A 23157-nucleotide genomic window follows, 5' to 3' on the forward strand; every position below is an offset into this window, starting at 1 on the left:
AATCCTTTGCAAAAGATTCGGTCGAATACTGAACTGAATCCTAATTTGCATATCTTTTATGGGGGGGCCCTGGCGCTAATTTTTTTTTTTTTAAAACTTATAAGAGGGCCCTGACCATCAATATCTTTTTATAACTTGTGTGTGTGGGGGGTTACTTTTTTAGCACTGATGTCTGTGTGGTCTTTTAACTGTGATGTGGAGTGGGCAGGGCTTGGTCAACAGGGTGGGCGGAAAATATTGTTGTACAGGGCCCCGTGATTTCTTAATGGTGGCCCTGTATATATATATATATATATATATATATATATATATATATATATATATATATATATATATACTGGTTCATTTATACTGGCAATTTATTCCCTAATCTGTCATTTACAAATTCTAAATATCGAACCCACTTTCTTTTCTCCTCAGCTCTCTCTAAAAACTGCTGCGCAAGCAAAATGTCATTTCCAGCGTCCTCCTTCCTGCGCAAGAAGGCTACTCAGTTTTTCCCAAGTCGGTGAGTTCCAGCAACTGCACACTAACTCCTTCATTATTTTCCTCATCTGTTGCGTCACAAAGAGAGAAATAAAATCCCTCTATGTTTTTATTGTATGTGTGTACACACACACATATGTATATTATATGTATGTACATATGTATGCTACGAAATGACTAATGTAGCTTCTATACAAATCAATGACCAGGAAACCAATTCTATAAATGTTTGTCCTTCATATGTAATTTTCTAAATATTCACTCATACAAATACAGGTATGGGACCTGGTATCCAGAATGCTTGGGACCTGGGGTATTCTGGATAATGGATCTTTCCGTAATTTGGGTCTTCATACCTTGTCTACTAGGAAATCATGTAAACATTAAGAATAAATATACATAAAAACAATTATAAATTCAATCCAGGTGGATAATCACTTTTCCTATAGAGAAAAATCAAATAACTGTTCCTTGGTTGCGGTGTATGCTTGTAATTCAGAAAACAAGAAAAAAGTTGTGAGTTGTAGTTCAACAAAAAAGAGAAAAAGTTATTTCCATTGGGGGTGTGACCAGGATTTTTTTCCCAATATGGTGAAGATGAGATATGCAGAGTGCTTTAAGCTGGCCATAGACGCAAAGATCTGATCGTATGATTTTCGGACCGTGTGTGGAGAGTCCCGAGATTTTTCGTCTGGCGGAGAACGGTCGTTTGGTCGATCGGACAGGTTAAAAGATTTCTGTCGGCTGCCGCTAATATCTCTGCGTGTATTGCCAATCGTACGATTTTCAGAGGGAAACTGTCACCAGCTTTGGTCAGACATAACTTTCGTTCGATTGCTGTCAGGGGCAGAACATCGGCTCATCTGTTCTTTTGTACTTTATTTGATCGGAATGGTTAGTGGCAGGTCGGGAGATGGGGAAGTCCAATCGAACGTTGAATCCGGCTGTGCCCTCGAGGAATTCCGGAACTTAGAATCTGGTGAGACCATTCCAATCTATTTTGGGGGGTTTTACAGCTGGCAAGGAGGAGGGAGTGGGGGACGCCCCAAAACATCGCTTAAATTTTTTTTGCTCTCTACATTTAACCATTCATCGATCTGCCTGCTTATTCACTGAGTAAAGCACTCTGCATATCTCATTGCTTCAACATATTGGGAAAAAAATCCTGGTCACAACCCCAATGGAAATAACTTTTTCTCTTTTTTGTTGAACTACAATTTTTTTTTCTTGTTTTTTAAATGACAAGCATACACCGCAACCAAGGAACAGTTATTTGAGTTTTCTCTACAGGAAAAGTGATTATCCACCTGGATTGAATTTATAATTCTTTTATGTATATTTATTCTTAAATTATTCAGTGTGTTTCCTGGCCGGCCAGTGATTTAGAGATTATAAATAAGTAATAAATTGTACACTTTTTGAATATACTCGCTTCGCAATCCACCTTCTTTGCTTTCTGTACATTGTAATTTATAGGACCTTGGGGATTAAAGGTGTGCATTTTCGACCAGTAAAATAATCTTGCCCCTTTGTGTCACAAGACCCTTATCTGCTACACTTAAAGTCATACCTCCCAACATTTAAGAAACACAAAGAGGGACAAAAATATTTTGGTCATGCCTATTTTTGTGGCAGCACCCCCTAATTAACATGTTCATTTTACATAATTTGGCAGGTTATGAAAGTTTGAACACATTTCTGTGGTTTTTACATGTTATTACAGTTTTACAAATGAAAGTGAAGGTGAGTCTAAAATCTTATCTTATCAAACTGTTAAAAAAGAATGTCAAGTATGAATTCTGGGCTGTCTGCCAAGACACAATTCAATTAGATACTCTTTATATGTTTCTGGTTGTTCAGTGCAGCAGATCAAAGAGAAACCTGGGACTTATCAGTACAAATCCGTGACAGCTGGTTGAGCTGTCAAAAGCAGGACTGTCCCTCTCAAAACGGGACAGTTGAGAGGAATGCACTTTTTGCATAATTGCATGAAAACGCTTCTTTCCCTGACAACAGAATATATATATATATCTACCTCTAGATGGTAGCAGAGAGGAGATTTTAAACCTTTCAGGAAGTGTACCAGGTTCATAAAACAAACTTCAGGCAGTTACCAATGAGCTTACCGGAATTTTGCACTGCTTTTCTGATCCAGCCAACATTTTTGTATTGGCATTGTGCGTTTCTGAAAGGTTTGACCCAGCAAGGCACCCAGAGAGCACGTGACCAGCTAACCAGGAAGCCAGGCTGCACATATGGAGGAGTGTAGCCGGGGAAAACAGATGAGCTGAATAGCCTGGAATCTGCATTGCAATTATGTGCCTGCAGTTTATGCGTCTCCTGTGAGTAATTATAAGCAAGAAAGGAAGGGGTGGGGGTGATATGACCTCTCTTTATTCTATTTACTACACAATTGCATTATTTTTATCTTTTGAGGAAAACAGCACTGAGACCCTACAGGGGCATTCATAGGCACAGATCTACAAGTGTTTTTGTGGACTTATTCACCATTTACATTTGCATAAATCTTTATTTTACTGCCTACTTTTCCTTATAATGAACATGTGGTCATGGCACCACTGGGGGGGGGTGAACCAGTGAAACCCAATGAAATTAGTTTTGGAAGGGGGCCCAGCTGCATTGCAAAATTTAAACAAATTGCATAAGTTATGTATAAAGTTGTGCTAAATGTACACAATTTAATTAATTATAAAAACTGCCCTGATTAGCTGAGGAACTTAACATAATTTACATAGAAGCTTGTGCAACTTGCGTATTCAGCAAAGAAGAGCGCTTGGACGAAGATGGCGCCCGTGAACTCGGCAAGAGAGGACCTGCATGGAGGGGTGACCAACAAGTTAGGGGCATTTCCTCGGGGGGGAGGGGTTTTGCGCCGAAAGGGTTTCCTTCTCTTTTAAGAGATACTGACACGTTCCTATAAAAATCATAGGAACGTGTCAGTATAAAGTAAATGCTGCAACCGTTATCGTTCCCTGAAAAGCCCCCAGCCCCGCAAACTGTGTGCTGCCGACCCGCTCACACTACTAACAGATCTTCCGGGATGCTTCAGTCACGCTGGGCTGGGAGCAATCCTTCCATAGGCTAAAGTCCTGTTTTCATTCATAATCAGCCTATGGAAGGATCGCGCTGCCACCAGCCCAGTGTCACTGAAACGGCTCAGAAGATCTTTTAGCAGTGTCAGAGGGTCGGTGAGTGCAGCTCTGCGGGGACTGGGGGCAGCTTTGCGGGGGAATGGTTATGAATGCAGCATTTACTTGATACTAGGGTTGCCACCTTTTCCGGAAAAAAATACCAGCCTTCCAATATATTTATCTTTTTCCCTATTAATAACATTGGGATCAACTTTCATTTTTACCAGACCGGCCAGGTGGCAACTCTACTTGATACTGGCACATTCCTACAGGACCGCCATCAGAAATCGCAGGGCCCCATACGACAAAATTTCCTGGGCCCCCTGGGCTGCACCCATCCCAAGCCCCACCAACAGGTACACCACCACACAGTAAAAAAAATAAAAAGATATTGGTGGTCAGGGCCACCCATAAAAAAAACATTTGTGGCTAGGGCCCCCCCATTAAAAAATATTGGTGGCTAGGACCTCACATGAGAAAAAAAACATTGGTGGCCAGGGCTCCCTCCCCCACATTATGAGAAAATTGGTGGCCAGGGCCCCTTAAACGTCCATGCCTTCCCGAAGTCAGCAGCTCTCAGAAAGATGGGGGGGCTGGCTGATCAAGTAAGTGTGGCGTGGTCGGGCCCCCCTCACCCTTGGGGCCCCCTACAACTCTCCCCCCTGTCCCCCCCCGATGGCAGCCCTGGTGCCACTAACCTAAGGGGAAGTTAAAAAAATTGGTGGGATTTCTCCAGTTGCAACTGGATCAAGTTAGTATTCATTTAACAAACAAGGATCTTAAGTCTCTTTGACTATATTGCTTTTCTGACAACTTTTGAGTTTGGTGATACATATAATTAATGTACTTCTCATTCAAAAATAGTGTTAACTTTCCAGTAGAATGTTATTGCTGCTTTGTCACTATAGAAACTCATGACAACGTGTTGGTGACAAGGAACATATATTTTACCTTTTTTTTACCTTTTGCTTTTCTGCAGAATGATTTTAACATACAGAGGACTCGGCAGAAGAGTGGCGGCATGCTTGGTAAGTACAACAAATAAGGTTTATTTCAAATAATACAATGAATAAAACACAATGTAATTAATTTGTTTCAATTCCATTAATTCAAGTCATTATAAAAATTTACTTCAGCAAGTGCTTTACCTAATTTAGAATTTTTGCGATGTGAATTGCCTAGAGAGATCTATCTGGCTGAAACCAGTGCTCAATAATATATGTAAAAGGTAATTACAATTGATAAATTTAGCATTGATATGGGGGCACTGATATGCACAAAGTTTTTCCTTGTTGAGTCCTTTTCCAGACCAAATATTAGAATATTTCTTTCTTTCCTATAAAAAGGTTCAATACACCAGAAGCCACTCCTTTAGACTAGAGGAAAATAACTTTCATTTGAAGCAGCGTAGGTGGTTCTTTATAGTGAGGTTGTGGAATGCACTGCCGGGTGATGTTGTGATGGCTGATTCAGTTAATACTTTTACCGTATATACTCGAGTATAAGCCGAGTTTTTCAGCATCCAAAATGTGCTGAAAAAGTCTACCTCGGCTTATACTCGGGTCAGCGGGCAGTAGCCGAGATTGCAGTCACTTTTAATCATTCCTATACCAACAGTTCACTTGGGGAGAGACTGCAATATCCCACAATGCCCTCTGTTGGTTTTATGAAAGAATAACAGTGCGCCCTCTGTTGGTTATATCAAAGAATAACAGTGACTGCAATATCACACAGCGCCATCTGTTGGTTGTATCAAAGAATAACAGTAACTGCAATATCACACAGCGCCATCTGTTGGTTGTATCAAAGAATAACAGTGACTGCAATATCACACAGCGCCATCTGTTGGTTATATCAAAGAATAACAGTAACTGCAATATCACACAGCGCCATCTGTTGGTTGTATCAAAGAATAACAGTGACTGCAATATCACACAGCGCCATCTGTTGGTTATATCAAAGAATAACAGTGACTGCAATATCACACAGCGCCATCTGTTGGTTATATCAAAGAATAACAGTAACTGCAATATCACACAGCACCATCTGTTGGTTGTATCAAAGAATAACAGTGACTGCAATATCACACAGCGCCATCTGTTGGTTATATCAAAGAATAAAAGTAACTGCAATATCACACAGCGCCATCTGTTGGTTGAATAAAGGATTAACAGTGATGGCAATATCACACAGCGCCATCTGTTGGTTATACGAAAGATCAGTGATGGTTTTATGACACACAGCACTCTCTGCACAATTCTCTGTCACCATCAACTTTGCAAAGAAGTCCGGTCGATCGCTGGGGGAGTCTCTTTGGCGGAAGGTGCGCTGCTGGGAGACAGAGCTGTAGTTGTGTCTAGGCTTATACTAGAGTCAATAAGTTTTCCCAGTTTTCGTAGGTAAAATAAGGTACCTCGGCTTATACTCGGATCGGCTTATACTCGAGTATATACGGTAAGAGTGGCTTGGATGATTTCTTGGACAAGCATAATATCATAGGCTATTGTGATAGTAAAATCTACAATTAGTATATAGATATTGGAACAGGTATGGGGCCTGTTATCCAGAATGCTCCGGACCTGGGGCTTTCCAGATACTGGATCTTTCCATAATTTGGATCGTCAAACCTTTAGTCTACTAGAAAATCATTTAAAAAAAAAAATAAATAAACCAATAGGGTGGTTATGGTTTGAATAAGAATTAATTATATCTTAGTTTGTATCAAATACAAGGTACTGTTTTGATTATTTGGCTAAAATGGAGTCAATGGGAGACATCCTTTCTGTAATTCTGAACTTTCTGGATATCGGGTTTCCGGATCACAGATACCATACCTGAGTGTATGGAGGGGTCAGTGTGAGTGTGTGCAATTGTATGTGCAATGGGTTTCATTTGGTGGGGTTGAATTTGATTTTTTTTTCAACCCAACTATGTAAAATAAAAAGATTTGTTATTAAATTAATTTCAGTGTTATTGTGCCACTTCCTAATGTTTCAGCTGACATATTTTCAATGGTTTTTGGCTTGATCAAGTTGCTCTTTTTTTTTTGTACACATTATCCCCCCCCATACACTTTTATTATTATTATTTTTTTAACTAGTAATGTTGAATAACCTCCTCATCACTATAGTCATCTAATAGAAGCTGCAGACAATCAGAAATATCCCTGGCACAGCTACCAAAAACTTCACCTAATGTTTAAGGCAGAACTGTGAGGAAAGTTACAAGGACTCATTTACATGTAAATTTGAATGTGAGATTTATCACAACTCGACCGTGGAAACAGTCCTAATTCGAATATTTGGCACCTAAAACCTGCCGAGTTCATGTACACGTCAATGTCAGAGTTCTGTTGAGCCATTTGGAGATTTTAATGGCCTTCCTGACATTCAAGGTTTTATTGCAGGAAAAAAACTCGATGTGTACGAATACCATTTGAATTTTTTGGTCAGAACTATTCATTGGAATATTAGACATTCAATTTTTTTCTTAAATAACCTGCCAGTCGAATTGTGGGTATATTCGAATTTAAAAAAAAAATTCACATGAATTCGAAATTCGACCTTTGATAAATGGCCCTCTATATGTAGGCTATGCTCGTGTACACAACATTCTTTTTTAATGCGTGACATGATATTATGTTCTTTTGTGTGAAAAATGTGTAAAGCATGTTATTTATCAAGTAAGAAAATAAATTACAGCTAAGTGTATGTATTTTGCAATAGAAAGATTACTTTGATTAATACGTCTTTACAGAATATCTAATCATGGATGCCATTTCTTTGTTGCAGGGTGGTGCAAGAAGTTGGTAAAGAAAGATCAGCAAACACAAACCAGATCATCCAACCCTGTCACTTCTAAGGTTTCTTCCTCCTCTGAAAAACCCTCTGAAAGTTGCCGGAGTCATTTGGCATCAGCAAAAAGCTCCCCAACATTACATCCTCTTATTTCCTGGCCTGAAAACTGCATCCGATGGTCACGTCTTTACGATGCTTATATCTGCCATAGTGACAAAGACTCAAATTATGCTTTAAAGTTGCTTAGTTATTTGGAATCTCAGCCAGAGAATCTGCGTTGTTTCCTGCCAATGAGGGACATGTCATTAGGAAGCCCCATTCCATCTGAGATTTGCAGTGGTTTGAGAAACAGCCATTGCTGGATAATGCTGCTAACTCCAGAATTCCTGAGTGATGGCTGGTGTAAATTTCAGATGCACCAAGCTCTGGTAGAATCACCTCTTTCTGAAGGCCGATTTATTCCTATTATGATAAACTTGGAAATGTCTCAGTATCCACTAGAGCTAAGGTTTATGCATGCCATCAGATCACGGTCCTGTGATGACAGGGTATTTTGTCAAATAAGGAATAGCATTTCAAGCTGTAAGTATATTATTGCTTATTAAATCAGATTCTAGTTACGAACAATTAATCTTCATGTGCACGGAGAAAGAAAAAGATTTTTCAAATATACTACAGGTATGGGGTCTGTTATCTGGAAACCCATTATCCCATTATCAGTTATTTCACATTTTAAAAATTATTAAGGGTCGAATTGAAAATTCGAATTATCAAATTTTGTTTTTGTCAAAACTCTCAAATTCGAATTGTCAATTATTAAAACTCGATTCAAGTTTTAATTAAAATCTCAAGACTTACCATATTTTGGAAGTTGAATTTGACTATTCGCCACCTTAAACCTGCAGAATTGCTGTAAAAGTGAAATGGCCAGGGATCATTTTGGTGATGTTTGCCGCCTTCCTGACATTAAAGGAGAAAAAATGTGAATATAGTTTTTTTTGAATTAATTGAAATTAATTTGAGTTTTTCTAATTCATATCAAATTTGATTCAAGTTTTCGGGTCGATTCAATTTGTCTGAGCTGTGAAAATTAGATTTTATTAACAATTTCGATTGGTCATATTTTGGAGTTTATGGGAGTTTTAAAAAACTCACATGAATTCAAAATTCGACCCTTGATAAATGTGACTCTAAGGGGCAGATTTATCAAAGGTCAAGGTGAATTTTTGAATGAACCTATTTGGAGTCAATTGGTGGACTTTGAAAAATCTAAGTTTTTTTTGGGGAAAACTTTGAATCGAATTCGATCGAATGCGCTATTCCTTCGATTTGTACGATTCCGAATATGGACCTATCTGATAGAAAACTGACTTATTCGACCAAAAGAAACTTCGACTTAATTTCGTTTGGTCTTTTTGAATTCAAATTTCAAAGCGTTTTTTCAATTCAAAATTCGACCCTTGATAAATATGCCCCTAAATGTTGGGCCCATGTTTTGCATCTTAGCATGCCCTTCTGTCAGATGAATGTTCATTACAGAACATTCGTATCTGTTGTGTTGTGGGGAACAAGGTGCATTGTGGTCACAAATATGCTTTATGTCTGCTTCTTTGCTTTTGGATTCCAAAATTTATAAATTCCCATTGTATAAATTAGTGCTTATTCATTTTAAGTAAAAAATTGTTTCTCTCTCTCTCTCTCTATTTTCAAATAGATTTGATAGAAAACCTGCAGACTATCGACAGTAAAATGATGAGGCAGCCTGTGTCAAGCAGTAATATTCATGAAAACAGCGATGAAACACATAAGTCCGGCAGTAGCACACTGGAAAGAGGAGACAAGGCAGATGAATCCAGCAGTTATATCCAGAAAACAAGCTAACAAGCTATGAGGCCCTAACACCTGCCAGTGGCATGGACAGAAGCCGCTCTGATGTACTGGACAGAAGCAGTAACATGCATGGAAAGAGCTATAAAGCACAGGAGTCCTGCAGTAATATGCAGAAAATAGGTCCTGAGACTGAAATCTCCAGCAGAGACATACATGAAAGAAGCGATAAGACACAGGAGGCCAGTAGACAAATGCAAGCAATATGTAGTGATGTACAGGAGGTAGGTAAAGGAATGAAGGAAAGGATTGGTGAGGTACAAGAGAACAGCGGAGACATGCAGGAAAGTTGTAAGTTACAGGGAACCAGCATGGGCATTGAAAGTATAAGCAACAAAACTCAAGATACATATTTTAACGTGCAAAAAAACTTTGATAACACAGAAGGCAGTAGTTTAAAAACAGAACATTCCAGCCATAACTTAAAGGTGATAAGTTGTGAGACCTCAGAGCACTGCAGTAACTTGAAGGAGATCAACAATAAGTCACAGGAGTGTGGATTTATAACCCATGATATGAAGAATGAGACTCCAGAGGCAGCCAAGAAAATGCATAAAATAAACTGTGATATTCAGGAATTCAGCAGAATGGGGCAAGGAAGAGGCTCAACCAATATAAAGGAGGAAATGACCAACTATATACAAAACTCTAATGTTAACACACAGAATGTAGATAACTCTCTTTGCATAAACAGAACTGATATTTACACAAACCAAGAAGACACACAACTAACCAACAGTGACAGATATACACGTGAAGGTGCCCTTGCATTAAACCAAATGGCTGGCTCTTGCAGATGGACTTCTTCAGGGAGGGAAACATATTAGTACTGAGTATGAAGTTATGTACCTGGAATACTCTCTACAGATCTATAAATATACACAATCTTGTGTAGGTGACAACTTCTGCCGATATGATGCAGCCCTTGGTTTATTTAGGTTGCTGGTTTTTGTATTTTACTTCACACATTAACATAAAAAATAAGATCATTTTGCAGTTGAATAATTACCATTTTGGTTTCCATTTGATACAGTGAACAACAAAATCAGTGGTTATACAACTTGGGCAATTGGCACATGGGTATTATTGTCTGCTGATGCCATCAACTAGAAACAGCTGAGGTCAGCAGTGGACAAAATGCCCCTGTCCACTCTTATAGGCAGATTTATCAAAGGTCGAATTTCAAATTGATGTAAATATTTTTTATACTCTTAATAAATTCTAATTTACTCACAACTGGAACAGGAGGTTATTTATGAAAAAATTTGATTGAATGGTAACAATCCGAAAATGAAACTTGAATTAAATTTTCCTCAGAAAAAACTTGAATGTCAGGAAGGCTATTTACATATGCAAATGAATCAGTGGACCTCTGCCATTGACTTGTAAATGAATTTGGCAAGTTTTAGGTGGCGAATATTCGAATTAAAACTGTTTCCATGGTCGAGGTGTGTTAATTCTCACATTCAAATTGGGGGATTAAAATTTGAATGTGTGAATTTTGACACCAAAAAAAAAATTAGAAAATTCAAATTTATTATTCGACCCTTAATAAATCTGCCCCTTAATGTTATTAAATGGAAATGTCTGTGACTGATGCATGAGCAGTAATGGATCTCTGCACAAAAATGCTGAAGCGAGTGATTTCCACCAGAAGACGTATTTTTGGCCTTTCATTCAAAGTTAAAGGAACAGTGATTATAATGAAATATAGGTTGTTTGTATGGTGCAACATTACATATATTTTTGTATTGCTATATGGTGTTGTTTATGGGGTTGGCTTGGTTGATGAAGCTCCAAATCCTTTTTCAGTCTTCTGCAGTTTCTTTTGGCATGACACAGCAGGAACATCAACATAACTTGGATTCTGTACAGTTTATACTGTAACATATAATACAGCCAATGTTTTATAAAAATATATTAGGGGTGTGCAATAAAACAAATCTATGTTTAATGAATAATGGTTATCTAGGCATCAATAAGATAGATATTGTGGTGACCTGAATCAAAAAAATTGATTGTCATATGGTTTATGTGGGGTTTGATAGGAGGCTTAGACGTTTTGTCAATGTATCTCAGAAAAAAATAGTTAACAGGCAATTTTTATAAAGAAATACATTCAGTCACCATCCAATCTACATGTATAAGTACATATGTTGGGGATAGTCCACATAACCCCATTATATTATTCAGCATCGAACTGAGGGGTATGGGGCCCTACAGAGCCACTGCCTGCAGGGCCCCTACCCAAGCTCTAACCCCCTGCGGCCTCCCCACCTGTACCTTTTCTCTTCCAGGGCCAGATAGGGAGGTCAGGGGCAGCGGGAATAGTTCCATGCAGGGAGTTGGCCCAGTACGACCCTGATGTTATGCTTCCAAAGGACAAACACACTTCCATTTATAATCATATGTCACATTTGTACCATCCACTGTTCCTTTAAGCGACATGTATAGCATGTTGGAGCATTTATTGCTGAAGCAATGGATATGTAGATGCCATAAGTAGCAGTTAACAACAATGCGTATGCAGAAGTCAGGACACAAATACTGCATGACACTTGTAGACGGTGTTGATAATGTATCATACAATGCGCATGGCTCTCTGCGAAAGAAAAGGATTTTTCATACTCTGCACTGATACATAAAAGCAAGAATTCACTGTTATATACCCCAGTTTAACACTACAGTTTAAAAATGGTGCTAATGGTGTCTGCTTATTGTTGGGATTTATTTTAGTATCTCAGAACATTGTAATGTTCTATTATAATATTTTTACACACTAATATTTTGGTACAGTCTTTTATTCCAGGAACACAGTCAACTAAGTCATCCAGCAAGGACCTATATGATGTAGTTTAGCTTCGGTTAGGACTATGTCTGGAAAATACTGCCTGCAGAGTTCATCCCACAATTGTTTCTGGAAAAAAACACCTTTTGTTGCTGAAGGGAAGTGCCGATTGTAGCGTTCTGATTACTGACATTTCAAGCATTTAGACAAGCTTTTCTTCCACAATTCAAATATTCCTGTTAAATTAATGAATGCTATCATCAATGTTATCTTTGTGTGACATTAATAAAGTATAAATGTGCTTAAACAAATTGATTAACTTAACTGGCTGTTTTTCTATTTCTTTTCCATTTAAACCCCCATAACCAAGACGGTAGCAACAGACAATTCAGTCAGATCCTATCTTACAGATTTTATCTGAAACCATAATATACAAAACTGTAGAATATAAAGCCCATAATTGTTGGATTTTCACCAAAGGTACGAGTGCAAAATGAAGGTTTTAGGGCAAAGACATGACACAAAACACCTGAAAATATCCTTTGTGACAATCTGGCTACACATAGTTTTTGGGGGAAATTAGCAATCGTAGGCAGGTCGGCATGGGATCAGAAGCCAGGAACACCACATTTTCAGTCCAAAACACAGGTTTATTCAGGCAATCTCTTCCCAACATAAAGATTATAGGAACACAGTTCATTAGCGTTTAAACAGCACACCTTCATAGCTTTTCCCTTGGAACATTTAGGCTTCTCCCTAAGCCCTTTTTGACTCTCTCTTCCAGGGATTCCAATTCATCAGCCTCTGGCCCAGCTCACCTTCTGGCACCAACCAAACCCCCCCCTCCAACAAAAGGAGGTGTCCAGGGTGCCTCACAACCTCCCTCCAACAGAAGGAGGGATCCAAGGAGCACTGAGGTGTAATTCCACACCTCTTTTATTTGCTACTCACCTTTAATCAGACAGCTACCTATAGCTTGGCTACTGCAAAACAGTCAAGTATGGAATGGTGGGCCCACTCTGCCCTTCTCCATTCACTCCAGGGACCCATCTATCCGACATTTTCCTAAGCCTGCAAAATAACAGCCTTACTTGCTGCAACAACATACATCCTCCCTGGAGTTAACTGTAAACCAGATTTAACATTGGTGAAAAATATACATAATCATGCTTATTTCAAGCACATCTCTAGCACCTTCCATAGACAATACTGGAAATTGTCTCAAAATGCGTAATCGCTCAAAAATGCCTTTGTACTCAGAAGGAGAATGAAATAATGAAGGCCTTACTTTAGATAAAATGTAGTATCCCTAGACAGCCCCCTTTCCCAAATTGCACCAATTTCCCCAACAAACATGTAGCGTTAATCTGGGCTATCAAATTAAAGTGTCCCGCTATTGGTATGAGCATGGGTAACAACTGGACTCACACATCAGGATCAGGGCCTTCGCTAAGTGGAAGCTGTCCCTTTGTGTGCAACTATAACACACAGGCTACTGTATACAAAAATAGATTGATTTTTGCCAGGAGGTTCTTTTGATGAAATTAGGGATGCACCGAATCCAGGATTCGGTTCGGGATTCGGCCTTCTTCAGCAGGATTCGGATTTGGCCGAATCCTTCTGTCTGGCTGAACGTAAAGCGAATCTTAGTTTTTGTGACCTTTTGTCACAAAACAAGGAAGTAAAAAATATTTTCCCCTTCCCACCCCTTATACAAATTAGGATTCGGTTCAGTATTCGGCCGAATCCTTCGTGAAGGATTCAGGGGTTCGGCCGAATCCAAAATAGTGGATTCAGTGGATCCCTAGATGAAATAAAAGATGGATTTATTCAGCACAAGCAATAATGCAATTGACCACAGGCTTACTCACATATGAGGTAGGTCTAACATATCACAGAGGAGGGTAGATAGAGGAGGATGATACAGCAATCACAGGTGTCACTCCCATAAGTCAAAATAGTCAAGTGTACATGAATTCCCTCAGGCAATACACCTTTAAGTGGTCCGGATCCCATCCAGTGGAGTGGTTAGGGAGAAGAGGTCCAGCCTAAAGGTGGCCATAGATGCAAAGATCCGTTCGTTTGGCAACATCGCCAAACGAGCGGATCTTTCCCCGATATGCCATTAACAAACATGGCTATATCGGGTGTAATCTGATTGCTCGGCCGTATGGGCGAACGATCCGATTACGATGTGCCGTGGGCTCCGGCGGGATCGGTCGGGTCAAAATCATACCTGACCGATCGACCAAATGACCGATCTCCGCCGGACGAAAGATGTCGGCACATGCGACACAAGATCCGAAAATTGTACGAATCCTCGATTCATACGATAGGATCTGTGTGTCTATGGCCACCTTTACACCCTATCCTCTGTGGTCCCTTCACTAAAGGCATACAAAGAAGCCTTGTGGGAAGCTACTCCCTGCTATTATTCTTGATGGAGCACACAACTGCTCTTTCTATATAAATTGTCTATCTTACTCTACTGGAGAGTCTATTAAAGAATATAACCTGTGCTTGCTAACCTCGTTCACAGGGTTTCCTGGTCCCCAACTTAATCTCTAAAGGTACAGGTCCCTTTAGGGCGGTGGCTTTACTGGACCTTGGTGTACCCAGGCTCAATGAGCACAACCAGTTGGATAGGACACCAGTAGCCAAAGAGGAGGATGCCACTCCTTTCCAACACTATATAGAAGTGTGGCAGGAAGTGGTCATTACACCCTTTGGCCAATAACTGATAGTGAAATGCTGCCTTAAAATAAAGGATAATTTTAAAGGATTAATTATATTTTAATTGGGATCAAGTACAAGCTATTGTATTGTTACAGAGAAATAGGGAATCATTTTTAAAATTTTGGCTTATTTGGATAAAATGGAGTCTATGGGACACAGCCTTTCCGTAATTTCAATCTCCTGAAATGAAGAGCAAGATGCCCCATAAAGATGCTTACCAGTAGGTTTTGCCGCTGCGGGCTGCAGTTCAGGGATGCCGCCTTTTGGAGTTGCCATTTTCTGGGCATCACCATCCTCTAAAAACAACGAGAAAAAACGTGCAGCAAAATATTAGAACTCTGAATTTCATTCTTGTCAGACACAATATAACTGAAAATAGAACACCCTTCTAATACATTTTAAAGGAATTGTTCAGTGTAAAAATAAAAACTGGGTAAATAGATAGACTGTGCAAAACGTGGTGTATTTTATCTGTCTTATGTCTTCCCCCAACTACTCTGTTTAAACAGTTGCCCCCCAGGGATATGAACAGGAATAGTAACCGTCTCAGAGGCCGGCAGCGTGGCTAATTACCAATCAGAGCTGCAGCCTGTGGATTCAAAATGAAGCCATTTTTAAATGGGTGAGGCAACAAACTTAGAATGCAATGTGATGCTGCGGGAGGTGGATGTTGCACCCCCACCCCCTACAAGAACAGAGGAACCTGAATCACAGCTCAGGGACATATTATGGGATGCCCATCCTTCAGCCTTCCTGTGATGAATGAAAGGAGACATTTATCGTGTTTCCAGTTGTGCCATTGTGTGGGTCCTTGCAGGAGTTTATTATGGGTGCCCATAGTAACAGTGACATCTGGCCAGGCTTACAGGCTGATTTTGAATGACATGGAGACTTTATTGCTATACAGTGAGGGATCAGTGCAACACCAACTGGCCACTAACTAGAGCTTGCACACAAGCATGGCATTTAGATCCAGTTACAGTATGTACAGCAGGTAAATAGCCATCCCCTCCCAATACTTGCACTGCTGCCGCACAGCTCACTCACCTAGCATGCCCCATACCAACTGCTGAAAAGTTGCACATTACAGACAAGTGCTTTGCACAAACAGCTGAGATATTTGCTCTTTCCTTGCAAGGGCACCAGCATGGGGTGGGCATAGACTGTTGTGCCCCACTCCATGTGGCAGTAGCTGTGCCATGCTTACTCATGACCTACTAATCCTACATCATGTTCATCACTCTGCTGTGGAGGAGAGACACCCGAAACTGCTGATCTTCATGAGCCAGCTGTCACAGCAAAGACATTCTTGTGGATAAGAAAGATAGAAAAGAAATAAGTGGGTACAGGGGACCACACAACTAGTTGTGTGTTTCTGGGGGTATTTATGTGGGGTATTTATATATTATATATATATATATAGCAGCTCCGGGTGTCTCTCCAGGTGGTTCATTGATTTTATATATATATATATATATATATATATATATATATATATATATATATATATATATATATATATATATATGGAAAGAAGATCAGCACTCACTGTAGTTTTGGTGAAATAGTGTTGATTTATTAATCAAAAATCACATCTTATCCGACGTTTCGGTCCCACATGGGGACCTTTCTCAAGGATACAGTGTACATAGAGTGTAGAGAATAAATACCCACCCCCATCAGTGAATTTGGGCGCCAAAAATGACGTCATAAGTCCATATAAGGAACATAGAGTCCAGAGATTTCTTCTGTTTCTTTCACATATCCGGTGCACCACTTTTTTTCAACCACTAGGTGTCAGTGTCTGACCAACTGTGTGTGTATAAGTGTCCATTTGAAACTGTAACATTTCATGTATCAAAAAAAGCAAAAAAGAAAGAAAAAAGAAACTGTATCTTTCTACATACAGACAATAAAGAAACATTTGTTACTCACATACTTTGTTTGAGAGTTCATTTCTTAGCTGTATAGATCTTATATATAACTTTTCATGGAGAGGAGGAAACAGAACCTGTTAACGTAATGAAAACCATATTAGGCAAGGAAACAATTCAGTTGCAGTTGTCCATTCAGCCCTTTGGGGGTAACACAATCCAATTCATAAATCCAGAAGGCCTCTCTTTGCAGCAACAGCTTTTCCATATCCCCTCCCCTAAGGGTTTTTTTTATATGGTCAATGGGCATGCATTTAAATTGTGAAGGGTCATGTTTAGCTTCACGCCAGTGCTTAGCCACTGGCTGCTGGGCAATGTCTTGTTTACCAGGATCTATTTGCCTGTTTGTGTCAAGTGCTGCCCTTATACTTGCCCTGTGCATGTTAATTCTCTCTTTAAGCTGACGAACAGTTTTCCCGCAGTAGATTAGCCCACATGGACATTTGATAATATACACTACCATTGTCGTAGTGCATGTCATTTTGTGCCCAATTTTGTACACTTTTCCCGTTCTCGGGTGTCTAAACTCTGTTCCCAGTATCAAAGTATTACAAATAACACAACCTGTGCATTTATGTACTCCTGGACGTGGGCTTAAAAAATGCTGTGATGGGGACTGTGTATACTTCCCTGCAGGGTCTGATGGGCTTAAGTGTTCCTTGAGGCTGGTGTTCCTGGAATAACTGAACCTTGGTTTGCGTGGTATTCTGTTGCCCATGATGTCATCATTAACCACTATTTCCCAGTAGTTCAACACTGCACCCCTAGTGTCCTTGCTATGAGGGTTATATTTACTGACGTAATGCATGTTGTTACTGTCATTGTCTCCTAGCTGTTATGCCTTTTTCTTTAGAAGCTGTGCTCGATCCATGGCACTAACCATATCTATGGTTTCACTGATGAGTGTTTGTGGATAGCCCCTATCTAGGAACTTTTGTCCCATGATATCTAAATCCAATTTCATCTGCTCACGATCACTGTCTATTCGAACAACCCTCATCATTTGTGATTTAGGGAGTGAATTAAGCAAGTGCCTAGGATGATGACTGGTGTAATGTAACAATGTGTTTCTGTCAGTGTCCTTGGTGTGAATACGTGTCTGCAGGCCCCCATTATGCTTGTAAACCTGTACATCCAAAAAACTTATTTGTTGTGACTTGTAGTTCAACGTAAGTTTAACAGGTGAATCTAGTGCATTGAGGGTGTTTACATATAACTCCAATTGATCTGGTGTGCCCGTCCAAAGAAAAAACAGATCATCAATGTAGCGCCTGTAAAAGCTGCCAAACTGCTTAAATAGTTCATGACCATAAATATACTTTTTCTCAAAATCACACATGAATGCGTTGGCATAGGCTGGCGCTACTTTCGAACCCATAGCGGTCCCGGTATGCTGTATATAGAATTGCTGTTCGAATTTGAAATAATTATTATGAAGTATAAACTCCAACAACTGTAGCATGTACTCTACAGGTGGACCTTTGTAGTCAGGGTTCTGTGTTATCAATTGCTTAACAGCCTCTATGCCTGCATGGTGTGGTATACATGTATATAAACTTTGGACGTCCATCGTGACCAATAACAAATTTTCCACTGGTAATTCAATACTTTTGATTACATTCAAAAAATCTGTGGTATCTTGTAGGTAACTGCTAATGGAGGTAATGCATGGTTGTAATAACACATACAAGTACTGTGCAACTTTCTCGTTAAGTGAGCCCGTTGATGCTATGATTGGCCTACCGGGAGGCCTTTCCAAATTTTTGTGTATCTTGGGTAAGGTATATATGACAGGAAGGACCGTTTGGTCGATCGGTCAGGTTTGATTTTGACCCGACCGATCCCGCCGGAACCCAGGGCACATCGTAATCGGATCGTTCGGCCATGCGGCCGAACAATCAGATTACACCCGATATAGCCATGTTTGTTAATGGCATATCGGGGAAAGATCTGCTCGTTTGGCGATGTTGCCAAACGAGCAGATCTTTGCATCTATGGCCACCTTAAGTCTGACTTATAGACTGCATTCCACAGTCACACCCCAGTAAGTAGCTCTGAACCCCATATGTACATCTGATCCTTTCTTCCAATTCTTACACTTGTTTTGGAGGAGAAAGAAGTACTTTAATGGAGAACAGATTCCCACGAAATACATCTCTTTTCCCTGGATATTGTCTTTCACAAAAATGCCATTAACCTTCCTGGTTCAACGTAATAAAGAAAAGAGATGCGGTACGCATCGGAGCTCACCCAGATTGACTGTGTCCATCCAGTCGCAGCCTTCACGAGATGCCGGTTACTTCGTGCCGGCTTCAACTACTAGATTCATCACACCCCCGTGTTTGTGGCGCAGATCCTGGACAAGACTCGGACAGCAGTATTGAATGCAAAATTCAGGCTTTATTCCATACACACAGGTGAAAGATTGGGCGGTGGGTATGCACGCTGACTTACGCGTTTCTTGCCGGATCCACCGGCACTTCCTCAGAGTGAGGAAGTGCCGGTGGATCCGGCAAGAAACGCGCAAGTCAGCGTGCATACCCACCGCCCAATCTTTCACCTGTGTGTATGGAATAAAGCCTGAATTTTGCATTCAATACTGCTGTCCGAGTCTTGTCCAGGATCTGCGCCGCAAACACGGGGGTGTGATGAAGCTAACCTTCCTGGTTGCCCCATCATAGCAGGGATGGACTGACAGACAATTTTTCTCACTATGTACATTTACACCTTCAAAACTATGTAACTGATTAAAATTCTTATTGAAAGATTCTTAACACATTTTTGCATTTACACAATGAGGTGCAGACTATTTGTGGCACACAGTTGACGCAGAATCACTATCCACCAATATATCATGTCCTGCATGTAAAGGCTTTCAGTCCTTAGGATTAGGGTTCTGGCACATGAGGGTTGAGCAAACCTGGTCCTACATAAGAACAACATTGATAATATTCCAATTATATGGAAAGGGTCTAGGGATATACTGTACTTAAATATATTATTTATTTATTTCAGGCTTCAGTTTGTATAATAGTGGAATCATATCAACATCTGTAACAGATCCTGTTTTCTTGATCTCTTCCTTGAGGGCAGGTACAACTGGGATTCAAAAGAGGCTCTGGCAGAGAATCACAAACAGCCCCCCACAGTCAAACTAAATAGTAACTGTCTATGGAACCTGAGGGTAATAACTTCACAAATTATAGCTATATGGATATTTATATAAATCTAGCAATCACCATCCAAAATAGCTAGGAAACATATATAGCCATTCCCTCCGATTTCTCTGAGGATCCACTCCATTTTGGTTAAGGAGAAGGAGTTTGAGGGGTGCCTGATAAAGTGATAAATCAGGCTATGGGAACAAACCGACTTGTTAGGTTTGGATTCCACTGGACAAGGACTAGTGGGAATGTGACAGGGAATTAGACTGTAAACTCCACGGGGGCAGGGGCTGATGGAAATGTGACAGTGACCTCAGATTGTAAACTTCACTGGGGCAGGGACAGGAAGAAATGTATACTTGCCAAAATGTATATTTCCCTCCTGTATTTCTACTGCTTATACTACTAGTAGGACAGTGGAGAAAAAAAAGTTTTAATAGTTTATCACCCTATTTGCGTACTGTGATAAAGTTACCTCTCTGTGCATTATATGCATCCCTGGTGTGTCCTGTGTTTTCCTGCCCCTACTAGGACTGGGAGAGGCTGTTAGTTGTGTTCTCTGGATCTGCTCTTCCACCGTGTCCTTACAAGGCAGTAGAGGGGTCAAGTAGAGGGACGGTTCAGTCCTCAGTGTTAGTACCCCCAATTTCTTGGCTTCATGGTCTTGAGTCCTGTTGGTCCTGTAAAGCCTTCCTCCTCTGTTTGACTGGAAGGAAACACAGTGTCTTTGAACCCAACTGTTGCCATGTTAAACACAGTTACTTTTAGATACCCATTATTTGTATTCAATTTGGAGTGGATAGCCTCCTATACATAACTAGTGACTTCCTGGACCTACTACAGTAGGGGGGCATAACTACCTGTATCTAGTAGAACTGTGTTTAGTAACCAAGGGATTAGTATTAACTGGCTGCCCCGAGGAGAGACAATGCATTGGATTCTCACAACTTGCACCTGCCTTGGCTATGTAATTTATATAATCCCTACCCTCCCTTTCATGTTTACCAGACATAGTCCATGTTCAGTGGATTCCACAAAGTTTAGAGCTTGTGAATTCAATTTGTGATTGGCACTGTCACTGTGGCACCTGCCCCATAGATCTGGGACTCTCAGAGCTCAGAGAAATGTGATCCCGGGGGGTGGGGGGGTGGAAAGAGGAGCACAAGGAACCAAAATTCATGTTTAAAAGCCAACATATCAGCCTTGCCTTATACACCAGATATGCAACATGGGGGGTTTCTAGGCCAAACCAAATAGCACAGGTAGCATTTCTAGAAAATCTCTTCATTTAAAGCAGGGCATTTGATCTGTAGGTGTTAAACCAAAAGTGAGATTTCTTTTTGCAGTAGATCATAGTACTTATAGGGACATTGATAATTATTTCTAGGAATCTTGACTCCTTAAAAATATTCAGGAATATAGGCATCCTATTCAAAAAGGACTTTATTGTTTTACTGAAAGATCTGTACTGAAGCAGGTGCCTAGTGTAGACAGTAGGGATGCACCAAATCCAGGATTCTGCCTTTTTCAGCAGGATTCAGATACGGACGAATCCTTCTGCCCGACCGAACCGAATCCTAAATTGTATATGCAAATTAGGGGTGGCGAGGGAAATCACGTTACTTTTTGTCACAAAACAAGGAAATAAAAAATGTTTTCCCCAGTGGCGTAACTACCGGGGGAGCAGGGGTGCAATTGGGCCAGGGCCCGCACCCCCGCAGGGGCCCCCGGCAGTCACGCGCCCACTGCAGCAGCTGCAGCGCCGCACGGAAGAGGGTGGGGGCGGAGCCCGGCTGCACGGCCCGCACCAGGGCACGACCCCACCTAGTTCGGTCTCTGGTTTTCCCACCCATAATTTGCATATGCAAATTGGGATACGGTTCGGTATTCGGCCAAATCTTTCACAAAGGATTCGGGGGTTCGGCCAAATCCAAAATAGTGGATTCGGTGCATCCCTAGTAGACAGAAACATATTGTATAAGATAGGGGCAATTCTATGGCACAGTCGTTACTAACAGCAACTTTTTGTTCACAGATCCGCACACACACACATTTCTGCAGTGGGGAAAGTGCCCCCTCTTTATTAATTTACATCACCACCAACATCAACGTTTCGGGGAGTACAACCCCCTTCATCAGGATGTGTGAATTACAAATGTGACAAAGACGTTTATAGGCATAACCCCGCCTCTTCCCTCTTGATCACAAAATCAGGTAGGGGCAATTTTATGGCACAGTCCTTACTAAATTATTAACAACTACTCATTACCAGGAGCTGGGGGTGGTTATTCAGAGCTCCTATTCAGAGGGGCTTCTCAAAGCAGCTGTGTGCAAGCGCCTTTTCCTATTTAAACAGCCCCACCTAGTGGCAAATATAGGGTCGGGTATCCGAATATTCCCAAAGATGGTGTCAGGGAATTCATTAGGTTGATTCATTTTGAGGAGTAGGCATGTGGCTGAGCTGGGATATTGAGGGAGAGTAGGAGTGTAAATGAGCTGGGAAAGTGAAGGAGAGAGTAGAAGTGTGGCTGAGCTGAGAAAGTAGGGGTGTGGCTGAGCTGGGATAGTGAGGGAGACAGTAGGAGTGCGGTAATTTAGTATATTCCAGAGGGGGTTCTAAGGCATGTAGGCCTTACTAGGTTAAGGTAGGTGTCACTCACTCTTTCTTATTTATATAAGAAAGAGTGAGTGACACCTACCTTACCCTAGTAAGGCCTACATGCCTGGACTGGCAATCTGTGGGTTCTGGCAAATGCCAGAGGGGCTGCTATAAGGTCCCATATAAAGTCAGTATTTAGTGGGCTGGTGGGGGCTGTTTGAGCCTCTGTTGGGCTGATTGGGCCGCTATGTACCTGAAATGCCAGGGCCTATTTTAATACTCAGTCTGGCCCTGAAGGCCTATAGAGTTAAAGGAAAAATCAACAAGCACTCTGGAAGCCTCTTGTAGTAAGTAAAATTATCGCTTTATTTCAAATACATTAAAACCACAATGGTTTTAATGTATTTGAAATAAAGCGATAATTTTACTTACTACAAGAGTCTTCCGGAGTGCTTGCTGATTTTTCCTTTAACTCCACAAGTGCATACACCCTTGGCTACGGGTTCGGGGCGATGCACCCGGACCGCTTGAGACGTCGGGTGAGTGCTTTTCCCTTATCTACCAGAGACTCCACACCGTAACTTTTGTTTATGTGATTGACCTGGGGTTTCTAC

The 23157-nt window shown here is 40.7% G+C and overlaps 1 pseudogene; it reads left to right on the forward strand.

The window, feature by feature from the left end:
• Positions 1–430: 430 nt before the first annotated feature.
• On the forward strand, positions 431–10734 carry LOC108696388 (annotated as a pseudogene).
• Positions 10735–23157: the final 12423 nt, after the last annotated feature.

The sequence above is a fragment of the Xenopus laevis genome, chromosome 7L (genome assembly GCF_017654675.1).
Source record: "Xenopus laevis strain J_2021 chromosome 7L, Xenopus_laevis_v10.1, whole genome shotgun sequence".
Taxonomy (NCBI): Eukaryota; Metazoa; Chordata; class Amphibia; order Anura; family Pipidae; genus Xenopus; species Xenopus laevis.